This window comes from Oncorhynchus gorbuscha, linkage group LG15 (genome assembly GCF_021184085.1).
Source record: "Oncorhynchus gorbuscha isolate QuinsamMale2020 ecotype Even-year linkage group LG15, OgorEven_v1.0, whole genome shotgun sequence".
In the NCBI taxonomy this organism is placed as follows: domain Eukaryota; kingdom Metazoa; phylum Chordata; class Actinopteri; order Salmoniformes; family Salmonidae; genus Oncorhynchus; species Oncorhynchus gorbuscha.
In genome coordinates this window covers 33,618,053-33,632,474 of record NC_060187.1, presented here as the reverse complement: position 1 = coordinate 33,632,474, position 14,422 = coordinate 33,618,053, and the positions used below count along the sequence as shown (strand labels likewise).

General features: G+C 41.3%; 1 long non-coding RNA gene across 2 annotated transcripts; it reads right to left on the bottom strand.

Moving 5' to 3' along the window:
- Window positions 1-1,280: 1,280 nt before the first annotated feature.
- Window positions 1,281-8,267, bottom strand: LOC123997951. Of its 2 annotated transcripts, none has more exons than XR_006832202.1 (3): window positions 8,130-8,267; window positions 7,239-7,358; window positions 1,281-1,916 (listed from the first exon to the last, which is right to left on the bottom strand). It is a non-coding gene; the product is annotated as an uncharacterized LOC123997951 (long non-coding RNA). The 2 variants fall into 2 exon arrangements; XR_006832203.1 differs by lacking the exon at window positions 1,281-1,916 and adding an exon at window positions 6,414-6,501.
- Window positions 8,268-14,422: the final 6,155 nt, after the last annotated feature.

The following is a 14,422-nucleotide window of genomic DNA, read 5'->3' as shown; positions in this document are numbered from 1 at the left end:
TCACTTAGACTGACTGTTGCTTGTAATTGCAACTGTCATCATCAATTAAGAAGGAATGTAGCACTTTAAGGCCTTTGCTTAATGTTGCATTCATCCAATCACAGTCAACTCTTTCTCCTATTCAGTCAGTGTCCTGTATGGATCAGCAACATACATATTAGATTCCAGATGCACTGAAGCGCATGTTCTGAAACTGTGAGCAAGAATTTGTTGGCACCAATACCATGCTTATTGTGTACACAACAAGACTTGATCATAGTTCATTCAGTGTTTCCCCCATATTAATTTAGCAGTGGCGGGCCACCACTTGTTGCTGCCACTTCCAAAAATATGAATTCAAAAACAGTTTCCTTTTTTCAATTTGTTATAATTTTGGGGGGGATGGGGGGGATGGTAAAATGTTTCCAGTGTAAAGGACTAAACCCAGATATAAAGTATGTAGAAAAGATAATGGACCTATATATTTTTTTTATTAGATCCTCTGAGAACTAACAGTCACCAAAATAATAACTGGACTGTCAGGGAGAATCTAAAATTCTAAAAATGTTATGGTATCCCATTGATTTTGTTATAATGTTTGAGTCACTCAGATAGCATAAGAACATAGCATAAGAACATGGCATAAGCCATGGCGAAATGTGTCAAATTGCAGGAAATTTGCTTTAAAACTGACATTTTTTCTCTCAGCCCCATGACAAAATGTGTAGAATTGCATAAAACTAGCTTTACAAAACTGTACAATTTTCTCTCCGCCCCATGTAAAAAAAGTGTAGAATTGCAGGAAATACAATGTATAACAGCTCATCTCTGCAGCCAAGAGGAGGGCCTATCTTTCAATCAGAGACCGTGCCATTGGCCATGTCCACTGTCACTTCCCTGCCACCCCCACCATTTCGTTCCAGAAAAAACCCTGGAGTGACAAGTTACAACGTGCTGTATATTTGTAGCATTTGATTCATTGAATCTTGTGGTTTTCAATGAGGTAAATGAAGATGGACAACCCCATGCTTCAGCCTATTTATTTAAAGCCGCTATGCTGCATCATTTGGGCTACAGCTTATAATGCTTTTAAAGGGAACATTATATTTCAGATGGTGTCAATTTAACTTTCATTCATTTTGGAGTAGAATGTCGTTTTAAAAAGTCACCAGAAGTGACCTTCTCACAGTCGTTTTACAAAACAAATACCACTGTGGTGCATGCCCCCCCCCATCTAACTTTGCCACCACTGCTGAAAGAAAATCTTAGAGGAAACACTGTTCATTAGACTACTTTTTTATCTACAAAAAATGTCATACAAAAATACAAAACCATGAAAACATAGCTGTAATGCACAACCAGTAAGAATAGCAATCCACTCTGCTAACCAGCTGACAAAATGCACTAAGCAAAACAAAGATCCATATGTCGTTGGTTTGTGTGCCAGCACACCACTTGGTCTTTCTCAGAGGCCTGAGACAAATCCTGTTGCTAGGTTTTACATGTTGGAAACCATCCAAGCACTCATGGAGGAGTGGACGGTTGGTCTGTGGATTTATCAACACAGTCATATTTACAATGCAAACTGGGACTGACTGAATGCGCTACTACAGCTGGGCAACTTCAGAGGAGCTAGCCTACACGCACAGGCGTTGAGGGGACAATTCCTTTGACACCATTAATCTTTAAATTATAATATCTAATTACTCATCCTATTTACTTGTCAGGAGTTCAGTTGGCGAACTCACAGTGGGGAACAGCCCCTTAGCAACCCTTCTTGGCCCCGACCTTGCCCTCCCAGCAGTGTCGGCGTGACTGGCTGCTTCACCTGCCCAGCGGCAAGCTGTCCCAGGAATGTCCCAGGCTTGTCTGGGGCCCTCTCTCCACATCATGATTAATGTACAGGCCTCCGCGGGGTCACACTCCATGGGCACAGCCTGAAACAGAAAGAGACCAGCCTTGGGTGGTGTCCAGGAGCATCCGCTGCAGACGCAGATATTTGGGCAAACAATTTAGTGGCCAAAGAGGACGGCTGACAGCTCGTTGAAGAAGATGAATACTACATATAAGCCAAGCCTTACTAGAGCCAAACTTAGAGAACGCTTCAGTAAGATAAAAAAGTAATGATACAAATGCACAGATAGTTGTTTTGTTTGTATCGTTCTTTCTATTAGTATCACTATACTAATAGACATTCATGCACTTTTCTAGATCTTGGATTTCCTATTATTTTCTTCATAGAGCACCACAGTGGAGGTGTCATAATACTCATAATACCTAGCGGTCAAACAGGGAAATGGTTCCAATTATTTTTCTACCATAAATTCTTCCCATAGGGAATTTTAGAAACACTTAAAATACGTGCTGTGTTTCGTGTAGGTTTACCCTGGAGGGACGTTTTGATAACCATGTAAATCTCTCTCGGACAAGGTGACTTTTATCAATATATTCGGCTCTATTTACTCTCAGATTTGAAAATGCTAATTAGCATCAAAGTAGACTCATGCAAGACTACAAATCCCTGCAGGCTCTTGTACGTCATCTGTAGCTGACAACTTTGCTAATAAGTATTGTATCAATCTAAAACTTGCACAAGAAAGTTCCCTGAATGGTCCATTTAAAGAAATATAGGAAATTTATTAATGACTAAATGTAGCTAACATTATATAGTTAATCCAGAGATTCTTACCTTTGCCTCTATTCGGCAGTATCGTCCAGATCATCATGGCATTTGTAGTTCTTTATGATAGCCACATTAGCAGCAAATTAGCATTTCATTTTTGGGGGGGTAAATACAGATGAATGAATATATTAATATTACATTGTCCGAGAGAGATTTACACAGTTAACAAAAACTTCATGCCAGGGTAAGCCTACACAAAACACAACCCTTAAGTGTTTCTAAAATCCCATATGGGGAAAAAGTTAGAAAAGCGATTGGAACAATTTCCTTGTTTGATCGCTAGGTTTTATGGGTATTATGACTCATAATGTGGTACTCTATACTTCCAGGTTTGTTTCATTGACTCTCCCCTTTAACTTCCCGTAATTGCTCCACTTTTACAACTTCCGATGACCAGAGATTGAGTCAGTTGGAGAGGATCAGCTTGAGCAAAGTGAGGAGCAGAATCACTGATCTACAAATAATCTTCTTCGCCAAATAATAGACTTTGTAGAATCAAGATTTGCAGAGCTACACCACCCCTAACTCAAATACGCATGCACAACCAGACATAGATTGATAGATTGGAGACACCTTGTGCAAATTACTAGGATTTTGTACCTACAGCACTAGCCGGATAATGTTGGAAATACTGATCAAATTACAGTGCCTCATTTAATTGCGCAAAAACACAAGTACCTAGTCATGGGTGAAGCTTGCACGTGACTGGAGAAAATCTCAACTTTATTTTGAGTGAACTAACCACATCACACCAGACTGCAATGGCCCAAATGACCCAATACTGTTGTAATTGACTATACTTACAGTATCATCATATAAAGATGATTTATCAATCTTGTCAGACAAAAAGTTAAACACTTAGCCCTCCAAATTGAGCAGAACCTTAATCCACCTTGCTTGGACTAAGTTGCTTGCGTCCACTTCGCTTTCCTGACATTTCAGATCTCACGTGTGTGCTGGCTTTTGTTTCAGAGCCTCGCTGTTGATGCAGCTCACTCTCCTCTCCAGCTGGGCGCTCATTCATCTTGTTATACCCTGTATGTGTGGAGGCCATCAGCTGCTACACAACACAACAGCCACACGAACACTGGGGAGACCGGCTGAGTTGAGCTAAGCTGAGCCAAGAGGAAGCTCTACACAGCCTCTACAAACAGTCTGGGAACTCATTGGATTTCTGAACTGTTACACCCTAAAGATGACAAGCTCAAACCAAATTATGTTTTTTTCCAAAAGAGAACCAATGCAAACCTAGATTTGTTTTGTGCCAGCTGTTGACACAATGGATGAAACGGGAGAAAGCTTTTGAGCACCCATAAACCAATATTTACCTGAGGGTAACAAGTTCAAGATTATTTTGATGTCAGGTGTCCTTCCTTCAGGTCTAAGCTGAGTGAAAACAACATGCACTCTATCATCCCTGGAATTAATTGACTTTTAGCGGGAGACTTTGTTGAAGGTTCTGTTGAAACTATCAGAATTTCCGCTTGCGCTCCAGTGGGATTAGGGTCCTTAAGAGCGTGGTAGTTCTCTAGCAGCCAAAAAGCAAACAAACAAGAAAATAATTTCCATACACACAGCTGCTGTGCCATCCATCCTTTCCTGGGCTCGGTGCAATAGTCACGCATGTTCCTAACCACAAGCCCTCTGTAGGCAACATCAATCCACACGGCCAATTGTTACTGTACACCTGTATGTAACTTGTGATCTTTTACCCACCCCCTACAGTACTTACAAACCAGAGCACCGTGGAAAAAGATGTCACTTTGTAAAGCTGTGTGTATGTGTTTCTGTGTGCATAAGTGTGGGAACAAATGAAAATGTTTGTCTGTGCCTTGATGACATATACAGTAGTACATAAGACTATACACACACACAGAGACACACAGATATAGGGTCAGGGATATTAAAACAGCAGGCACAAAATGTGCAGAAGAGCACTGGAGCGCGACACAAGAGAAGATGAAAAATCCATTCAGCAAAGCAAACAATCTCTCATGTAATGATGCCTAGTTCTCCATGTATGTCATGTCAGCCTAGCTGAGCCGGGAAAGTGAGCTGCTATGTGACATTCGACCGTTCATTCATTATTTCCCTCAAAATAAAAAAAAATGAACCTCAACTCACTGAAGTATATTTAGCTGCAAATAAGTGCTCCCCTGTGAGGTTTGATGTTTAAGTAATTTTCACTGTTTTGCATGGATAAGAAAGAGTTAGATTTTAGATGTATTTTTACACCATACTTTATTTAATTATTGTTATGAGCAAATAATGCTTCTACAGATGAGGATTATGTTGTTCTGATTTTCCCTTCTGGTTTCAGTTTGGGACTGAGAAGATTGGACTTTCAAAATAAGGAACACAACTATTTGCCTTTGTTTCACCTGGAATAAAATGCCATTTGTAAAATACTGCACAATTATGTTTTTTTATTTCAATTTCTGGGGGCAATGCAATAGATGGAGCATTACATGACAATATACCAAATTCCTACAACCAAGTTGATTAAGTTGTTCTTGATGTCCTGAATATCTTCAATGTGGGGTATTTTGAGTATAGAACATAATACATGACTGAAAAACGATCATATTCGGTGGTTTCAACAGTACACCAAGCCACAGTGTTGCCATACAGAGTGTATAACAGTGTAAAGCTGGGGATGGTGGAAGACTGATCTGGTCTGCAGGGTACCATGATTCACAAGATTGTTAGATTTATCTGCAGAACAAATATAACCCTTTAAACTCATGGGGATTGGCCTGTATGGATAGGGCAACATTTATACGTTTCTTACAGAAGACATATGAAAAGCATATGCATGGTAGCAATTGAAAAAAGGGGAAAATTTGGAGATTTTAGGAAAACGATTAGACTAAAGTTGAGGACACAACAGTTCACCTGACACAAGACTGAATCCAAACATTACACTGTTGATTTGATGTTCCGGTTTTATTTTTGCTGCACTTGTTGATGCTTACCAGTAACATGATCCGAATATCCATGGAAAAATGTGTGGTGGATGCAACATAAGACAAAGCAATGGCAAGGGTTTGAAGGAGAGGACTAACTGGTTTCTCCAAGTGGCAACAACACTGCTCCAAAGTACGCACAGTTCCTAAGTCATTTTATTGCACTTTGATGACATGAAGAAGTCTTCAACTATAAGGTGCTTTCTTGAACTAGAGCAAGAACACTTGTTAGTTGTTTTGTTTGGAACACAACCCTGTTTCACCGTCATTACACAATTACTGTTGTTGTTGTTGTTTACACAATCCGAATACGGCCATTATAAATCACAATCTGGGTCAGGTGGGCATAATTTGAAAGCTTGCTCAATTGCCAACATGACTAGCTAAGTTATAAAATAAGATCTTAGTGGTAGGCTTTCACAGGGCAATTCAGAGAAACATCATTTTGGTCCGCATAGAAAAGTCATGTGTGCATTCAGGTGCGTCTTCCATGGCAACATTTCTTCACAATATACAATCATAGGCTCATTCTGTTCAGAACAACCCAGGGTATGACCCATGTCATCAAACATATTGGTCATAAACGTTGACACTGTAGATGACAGGAGTTTTTTTTTTTGATATGGAAATGTGAAGTGCACATTTGGACTCAGGTGTCTGATTTGCTTGTATGACATCAAAGCTGTGTTTATTATAATCCTCAACATCTCATCTGTCAAGATATATCAAGTCCTTAAATTTGCAGCATTTCCCTCACTCAGACAACCAAAAATGTGCTAAAGTTACCCAATTAGCAGGAAGGCTGGGGGCAACGTCTTGTCACATGCGGTGCTCAAGTTCAGAACGTCTCTCACTCCAAAAGCCCATACATCGCTGTGAAGTGCAGAGAATGAGTTCTGATGTCATTCATAGCATGTTACTGCATTCCAATGTAGGCGTTTATCAGTGCCCAAATCTGCCATTTTGAATCCGTACACAGGTACAAGTGTAATTAAAAAGCTTACCAAATATAAAATAACATGCATTTACAAATCAGAATTCACATCCAATCCGTAAATAAGTGTTTGAACTTTTTTTGGTCAACCATCTCTGTGTAGCATTTGGAAAAATCTTCTTCCTAAAAACCACTAGATTAAATAGATATAATAGTTATATTATAAATACACCGCCACACTGATTTAATGTAAAGTATTGAACCCCACATTCTGTAGTGGAGTAACATGCTACAGGTTTTCCATCGCTACCTTTATCTGTTCATTGGTGAGTATACAGTGCCACCTGCTGGTTCAGGAGAGAACAGACTGTGGAGATGATTCATATTGTTATGTTACTATTCCTTTGCCCAGAGTTAGCTAAAAACTAAGCATGTTTATGTGTATTTGCAAATGTTTATTCTGAATCTAAAGATACACATTAATGAAATTCAAAACAACACAAATCAATAAAGAAATGCCCTGAAAGAGTTAGGCGTAACTCACCTCTAACAAAGAGTAGACTAAAACTACTAGTAAAGATGGAAAAATGAATGTTTTCCAATTTTAAAAAAGACTAGAAAGAAATGGATGTCATGCTTCCTGCAGCCACTACATATGCCAGACAAAAATATTTACCTTCCATACAGTGATCTTAAAAGGGCTGCTTTTGGGGGACTGCCACATGTTTTGTTATGTTCAAAGCCTGTTTCCCCTCCTGCTTGCCTTTGATTCCAGTGTTTAGTAGAGGGTAGTCTCCTATGAACAAAAGAGACCGAGCAGGAACTCAAATATGGGTGAGGAGTGTGATTAGATCTATGTGATATTGCACTCGCACCACAGCTTGGTTGAATGTCCTCAGAGACAGTGGGGACATGAGGGCCTCCTCTCAAGCTTTCTCAACATTTGGCATCGGGAGATCTCAGAATTAAACACAACAACAAAATACACTGCAATATGGAATATCTGAATTTGGAATAGATAAGAGAAAGCAAAATGTTTTCATCAGAGTTGAAAGTGAGAGGAGAAATAATAATGACAAGAGCAAAGAAAACATATTTTGGCACACAGCCCTGGTGGTCTCCATCTCTCTCCACGGTCATGCTTTAGGAAATGATTCACCGCTTTTGAGAGACAGACAGCATTGGATTAGCTAACAATTGACAGGTATGCAGCGCTTCGCTTCCAGAAGTTTACATGCAAAAACTCTACAGGTGCATTAAACCTAAGCCACAAAATCTCGAGTCAGACCCACAGTCAGGGGCAATTACTGAAGCCCTGTAAAAGTCACAGCTCGATATTGATTTAGTCAGGCTAGAGAGAAAACATGTTTGGATGAGCAATTCTAGACCTGTCTTTTCTCTTGCCAGCTGCAGTGAAAACATTGTGTCGAGGGGGAATTAGAAATGACTCTGTGGCTTTCTCACAGCCCTGGATTGTACCGCTTGCTGTACCTTGGCCCATGGGTCCAACACAGATACCCTTCAGTTTGTAGAGAGTTTGTTACTGTATGACTATACATACACCTACTTCTCAAAGCATCTAGCCAACTTCTTTCTCAGATTGAGGGAGGGAGGGATGCAGCATCGTTGGGGGTCAGGAATGGCAGGAGAGGTGCTAGGAGAGCAGCCTGGGTTGCAGGTGTGTCCTGACAGAGTCTGGGCATTCTTCTCTGCCGCTTAAGCAGAAAAAACAACAGGAATCGAGTGGATTAAGACATATGCAGGTACTAACAGCCCCAAGAACGTATTTGAAATGGCACTTCAACTTTCTACAAGACAGGTGGAGCTTACATGATGGCATGGCAATTAAATACATGTTTTAGTGGGGGAAAGCTTAGGAAACATGAAAGGCTGTAGTATACATGACTATCAATTATCTTCCATATGTGCCACTCTGTCTACAGCCTGAAGCTTTGCTCCATAACAATTTTGGACAATTTCTGTCAGACAAGTGGTACATATCACTTATATTTCAGTATTCTATCAAGTATTTCAACTCATGCTGCTTTTCTGTAATAATGAAAACACTACAACGCCTATGGTTCAGACGTGAAAGGTAGGCTATTTCTCAATATGGATGATTTATTGCATTGAACTTGGCAAATTTGATTTGACATCAGTGTGGCAACAAAATACTTGATCTAGACAAGCTGTCAGTGTGAGCAGGGGGTTCAGTCAGAGGCTCCGTGATAACATTCACAGAAAGCACCTGGACTGTGCTTCAAGGTGTCAGATACCTCCACTCTGATCACTTAAACAAACGGTGTTCCGCTCTTAGTCCACCCAGAGCAGTTCAAATAGTTTTGTAGTCAAACAGAGGTCAAAGAGTTTCCCTCACCACTGCAAATACCTATCCTAAACCAAACACACTCCACTTCTGGCTGAGAAAGAACATGATTGAGTGCAACATGCAAGGTGTGGGTCTGATTATAGTGGGTCAGTGGTTGCAACTTCAGATTTTCCACAATCATTCACTATCATTAGGAATTCATGCATTTCTTGGCTCATATCATAACCATTTCAGACTATGCAGTAATATACATACCATTTCAATTCACCTCTGTGTCCTCAGTTCATAAAATCCATCATGAATGTTTATGAAATTGATATTTAACCTAAAACATAACTGTGTCAGGGAGTATCCGTCTATTTAGTAAAGGGAAAGAGACTTCCCACCAAAACCCCAATGCCTTTCCAGCACTGATAACCTGAGAGACAGGATGATTCCTCCTTTTCACCCTATTACCGTCACTATAAACATGAGAGCAGAAAAGCTAGACAGAAGATTAGCTTGATCAGTGAACAACACTCTGCCATTCCATTACTTTCGTGATTTCTTTTACTTTCTGTTCTGAATGGGCCGTAACCTCCCTGGAGATTAAAGTTAAAGTTGTAAATATTGTGAAGTGTGTGCAGCAGCTTTTAGTTACCAGAGGTCGCTTTCACACCGGCGTGACTAGCAATTTGAAACCACCAACAGCATCTAAGTAATGAGTCCGAGACCACACTCCATCTTCCCCCATTACAAGAGAGCAAATGTGTCACAGTCTGCCAGGATAACCCCACAATCACTCTGCTTCCCCTTGGCTGCCATTAGTATGCTGTGTCGGCTCAACAGGATTTTAGGGGCTGTCAGCAGGGTACCCTTCCCCCTAGACTTCTTCAAGCAGCGACCTGCCCCTTTGGAAATGAAGCACATCTGAAAGCATGGTTTAAAAACTCTGCACCATTCCTCACCACTCCCATCATCATCACAGGGTATCCCTCTAACCCTGTTTGTTAGCTGTCTACCTGCCTAGCCTGCTGCACTGCGTTCTATCTAGATCATTCACCGTTCTCACACATGCCCTGACAAATTCCACCTTGAACTCAACAGAACTGGCAACAGGGGTCCATTTATACTGGAATTGTATTATATTTCTTGGCATGATATTATACGGTTCCCTGATAGCTGAATCATCCACACATTTCCCCCTTCATAGTTTTGTTGTGACTTGGTGTTTTAGTGTATTGTAGAATCTTGCAGCCTTTTACACTGAGAGCTAAGGGTAATTTAATTGGCAGGCGCAGGCCACACAATCCACACACACACACCGAATGTATATGCTAGTTATCTATGCATAGTCACTTTAACTCTACCTACATGTACATATTACCTCAATTACCTCAACTAACCTTTGCCCCCGCACATTGACTCTGTACCGGTACCCCCTGTATATAGTACTGCTTGTTATTTTACTGCTGCTGTTTAATTATTTGTAACTTTTATTTTACATTTTTTACTTTACTTAACTTTTTTTTCTTAAAAATTCTTAAAGCATTTTTGGTTAAGGGCTTGTAAATAAGTATTTCACTTGTATTCGGTGTGTGTGACAAATACAATTTGATTTGTATTTTCTCCACCCTCTCCGAGTTGGGCATCTCCGGCGCGGCCCACGCTTGGATTGCGTCCTACCTGACAGGTCGCTCCTACCAGGTGGCGTGGCGAGAATCTGTCTCCTTACCACGCGCTCTCACCACTGGTGTCCCCCAGGGCTCTGTTCTAGGCCCTCTCCTATTCTCGCTATACACCAAGTCACTTGGCTCTGTCATAACCTCACATGGTCTCTCCTATCATTGCTATGCAGACGACACACAATTAATCTTCTCCTTTCCCCCTTCTGATGACCAGGTGGCGAATCGCATCTCTGCATGTCTGGCAGACATATCAGTGTGGATGACGGATCACCACCTCAAGCTGAACTTCGGCAAGACGGAGCTGCTCTTCCTCCCGGGGAAGGACTGCCCGTTCCATGATCTCGCCATCACGGTTGACAACTCTATTGTGTCCTCCTCCCAGAGCGCTAAGAACCTTGGCGTGATCCTGGACAACACCCTGTCGTTCTCAACTAACATCAAGGCGGTGGCCCGTTCCTGTAGGTTCATGCTCTACAACATCCGCAGAGTACGACCCTGCCTCACACAGGAAGCGGCGCAGGTCCTAATCCAGGCACTTGTCATCTCCCGTCTGGATTACTGCAACTCGCTGTTGGCTGGGCTCCCTGCCTGTGCCATTAAACCCCTACAACTCATCCAGAACGCCGCAGCCCGTCTAGTGTTCAACCTTCCCAAGTTCTCTCACGTCACCCCGCTCCTCCGCTCTCTCCACTGGCTTCCAGTTGAAGCTCGCATCCGCTACAAGACCATGGTGCTTGCCTACGGAGCTGTGAGGGGAACGGCACCTCAGTACCTCCAGGCTCTGATCAGGCCCTACACCCAAATAAGGGCACTGCGTTCATCCACCTCTGGCCTGCTCGCCTCCCTACCACTGAGGAAGTACAGTTCCCGCTCAGCCCAGTCAAAACTGTTCGCTGCTCTGGCTCCCCAATGGTGGAACAAACTCCCTCACGACGCCAGGACAGCGGAGTCAATCACCACCTTCCGGAGACACCCGAAACCCCACCTAGGATAGGATAAAGTAATCCTTCTCACCCCCCCCCCTTAAAATATTTAGATGCACTATTGTAAAGTGGCTGTTCCACTGGATGTCATAAGGTGAATGCACCAATTTGTAAGTCGCTCTGGATAAGAGCGTCTGCTAAATGACTTAAATGTAAATGTAAATTTGATTTGAATACATACAAGTGTATAGAGCTGCATCACCTTGCTCTCTGGGTCAGTGATTATAAAGTGAGGGTGTGGGGTAGAGGATTATTCCTTTAAGAAACTCAATACCTCACACACAATTAGGTTAAAGAGTTGTCATAGAGCAACCAAGCAACCCTAAGCAAGTTGTGTGAACAATTACAAGCATTGAATATGCTTGTTGCAGCAGTAAAAAACACGAAATATATATTTAGCGTGTAACATTCCACTATCCCTCAGGAGATGAGAAACTTTCACTGGTCGTTGTGGCTCTACTACCATTGCTTCTTCCCCACCACTCGTTCCTTCCGAATTTCTCAATGCAGATAGGAGACACTCCGGACACTCCTACAGGGCACTCCAAGAATTCAGGCGCATGTTCACCTCCACAGTTGCAGCATTTCCCTTCATATGGCATACTATACTCTTCCCTTCTGCACACACTTGACACATGACCAAATATTTTACATTCATGACACTGAAGGGGCTTGTGCACAAAAGCTCATGAATCCTAACTTTAGATGAGAAGGGAGAGACTACTGTTCATCAAAGAACAGTAGCATTGATGAAGTGAATGTATTTTCTCCGTCCACCATACAGGTCAGTCGACGAGCACCAGCCACTCCATTGAGGTAGTCAGTAACATGTACCAGTCAAACGTTTGGACACACCTACTCATTCAAGGGTTTTACTTCATTTTTACTCTTTTCTACATTGTATAATAATAGTGAAGACATCAAAATCATGAAATAATAAAAAAGTGTTAACCAAATCAAAATATATTTCATATATTAGATTCTTCAAAGTAGCCAACCTTTGCCTTGATGACAGCTTTGCTGGTTAAGAGAATGCCAAGAGTGTGCAAAGCTGTCTGGCATTAGTGTGTAAGCCTAAGCTTTAGGGCCTAACTGTATGCACGCCAAATAACCTACACTCCAATTGCCAAATGCTTTTGGAAATGGGCATAAAAAGTTAACATAGATCCATGGAGGCAAAAAGGACAATGTCGGAGTTTAATTCAATAAGAGAAAAGTTGCAAAATGGAGAGTTGAAAATAAAGATAAGGGAGGACCAGAAAATAAATGTTTTTGAAAGATTTGTTGAAGTGATAAGAGGATAATAGCAGTGCTGGCTATGTAAAGCCTGTGTGTGATGATTGTGAGGCACTACACAAATGCCAGTCACAAGATGGGACTTTAAAATAGGCCTATGGCACATGTAGCCTACTGCTCAGATGGGTTAAATGGAAACTGAAATCCGGACACTGAGTGTAGGTCGAAAGCCTTAATTTGAACTCCTGCAAAATTAAAAATTTCTTGCAGTAAAATTATACACCAAATCTAGGCAACATTTTGACTTAGGAGAAAGAGTGGAGAAATATGAGCCCCACCTGTTTAGCTTTTTTTTTAATGTTCTTTTGGCATTAATACATAGAAAATATCAGTTTGCAAACTATGCAACATCAATTCAAACATGGTCTCTTTTTTGCTTTTTTGAGTAAGACAACTCCAAAATGCAGGTGTTTCAGCCTGGCTCAGTGCTTTCTGTGGTGGTGGTGGGGCAGCCAGCGGAAAATACAGAGCATAGGGGTTGGGAATCTTCACTAGTTGTGCTGTGATTGGCTCAGTGTTCTGTCACTCATGGGGACACAACATCACCTTTCAAATCTACAGGGAGATCTAGAACATTCAAGCCCCCTTGGTTGCTGCCATAGATTTACATTAGAAGTGCCCATCCAAGAAGGATCAAGGTCATTGGCTACAGATAAAATGGCATCAAATCACATTACATCTACAGGAGTTTTGATTGGACTGATCATGTCAACATCATACTTTCAAAATCTTAGCCAGCAAGCTAGTCAAGCAGTCATCTTCATGAATCACATCGACAATCTACTAGCAAATCCTTTTTAATCCTTGTCATATGAAGATAAAACGTATCGGTTCTCATCGGCCATTGGACATAAACATTGCACAACAAGTTGAAATTCGCAAATTCAACAATGAGTGGTTTGGAAGAAATCAGTGGCTAACTGCAAGCGTTGCAAAGTAATCAGTATTATGCTTCCCCTGCTATTCGGTGGAGAGAATGAGTCGACCAAGTCTGGGTTTTCCAAGATAGGATAAAAAAAGGATAAACATTCACACGCAACACCATGGGTCAGAAAAGGTTGAATACATTGGCCATGCTGTCAATCCAGCATGACTACCGCATGTTTAAAAGAACTGGAAAAGCTCAGATTTCAGTGAGTTCAAGACAACTGGGAATTCTGAAAAAATATATAGCTCAGACTAGGAAAATACATTTTGAACGGTCATCCAACTCAAAATTCCAAGTCAGGAACTGAGGCCTTTTTCTGGAGCTTCTACCTGAAGATCACTGACATCATGATTCAACCTAACCTTCAGAGTTACCAGTTGTCTTGAAAGCACCATAGATCCAGAGAATAACAACATTTGATGCCAAAGTGTCATTACAAAATTTGGCCCCAAGAAGGATTCCCGTGCCACCTTCCTGTTCATGTAAGCAGAGCACAATGGTCCAAAATTGTATTTTATGCTGCTGCATAAATGATGTAATATGTCAGGGAGATATGTATACTGTGGCTAAGAAAGTAATACTAAGTGTATGTTGCATAGTAAGCTGTTAGTAGGCCATGTGCTTCACCCTAATCATTTGGTCCCCTTCCCCTCATAA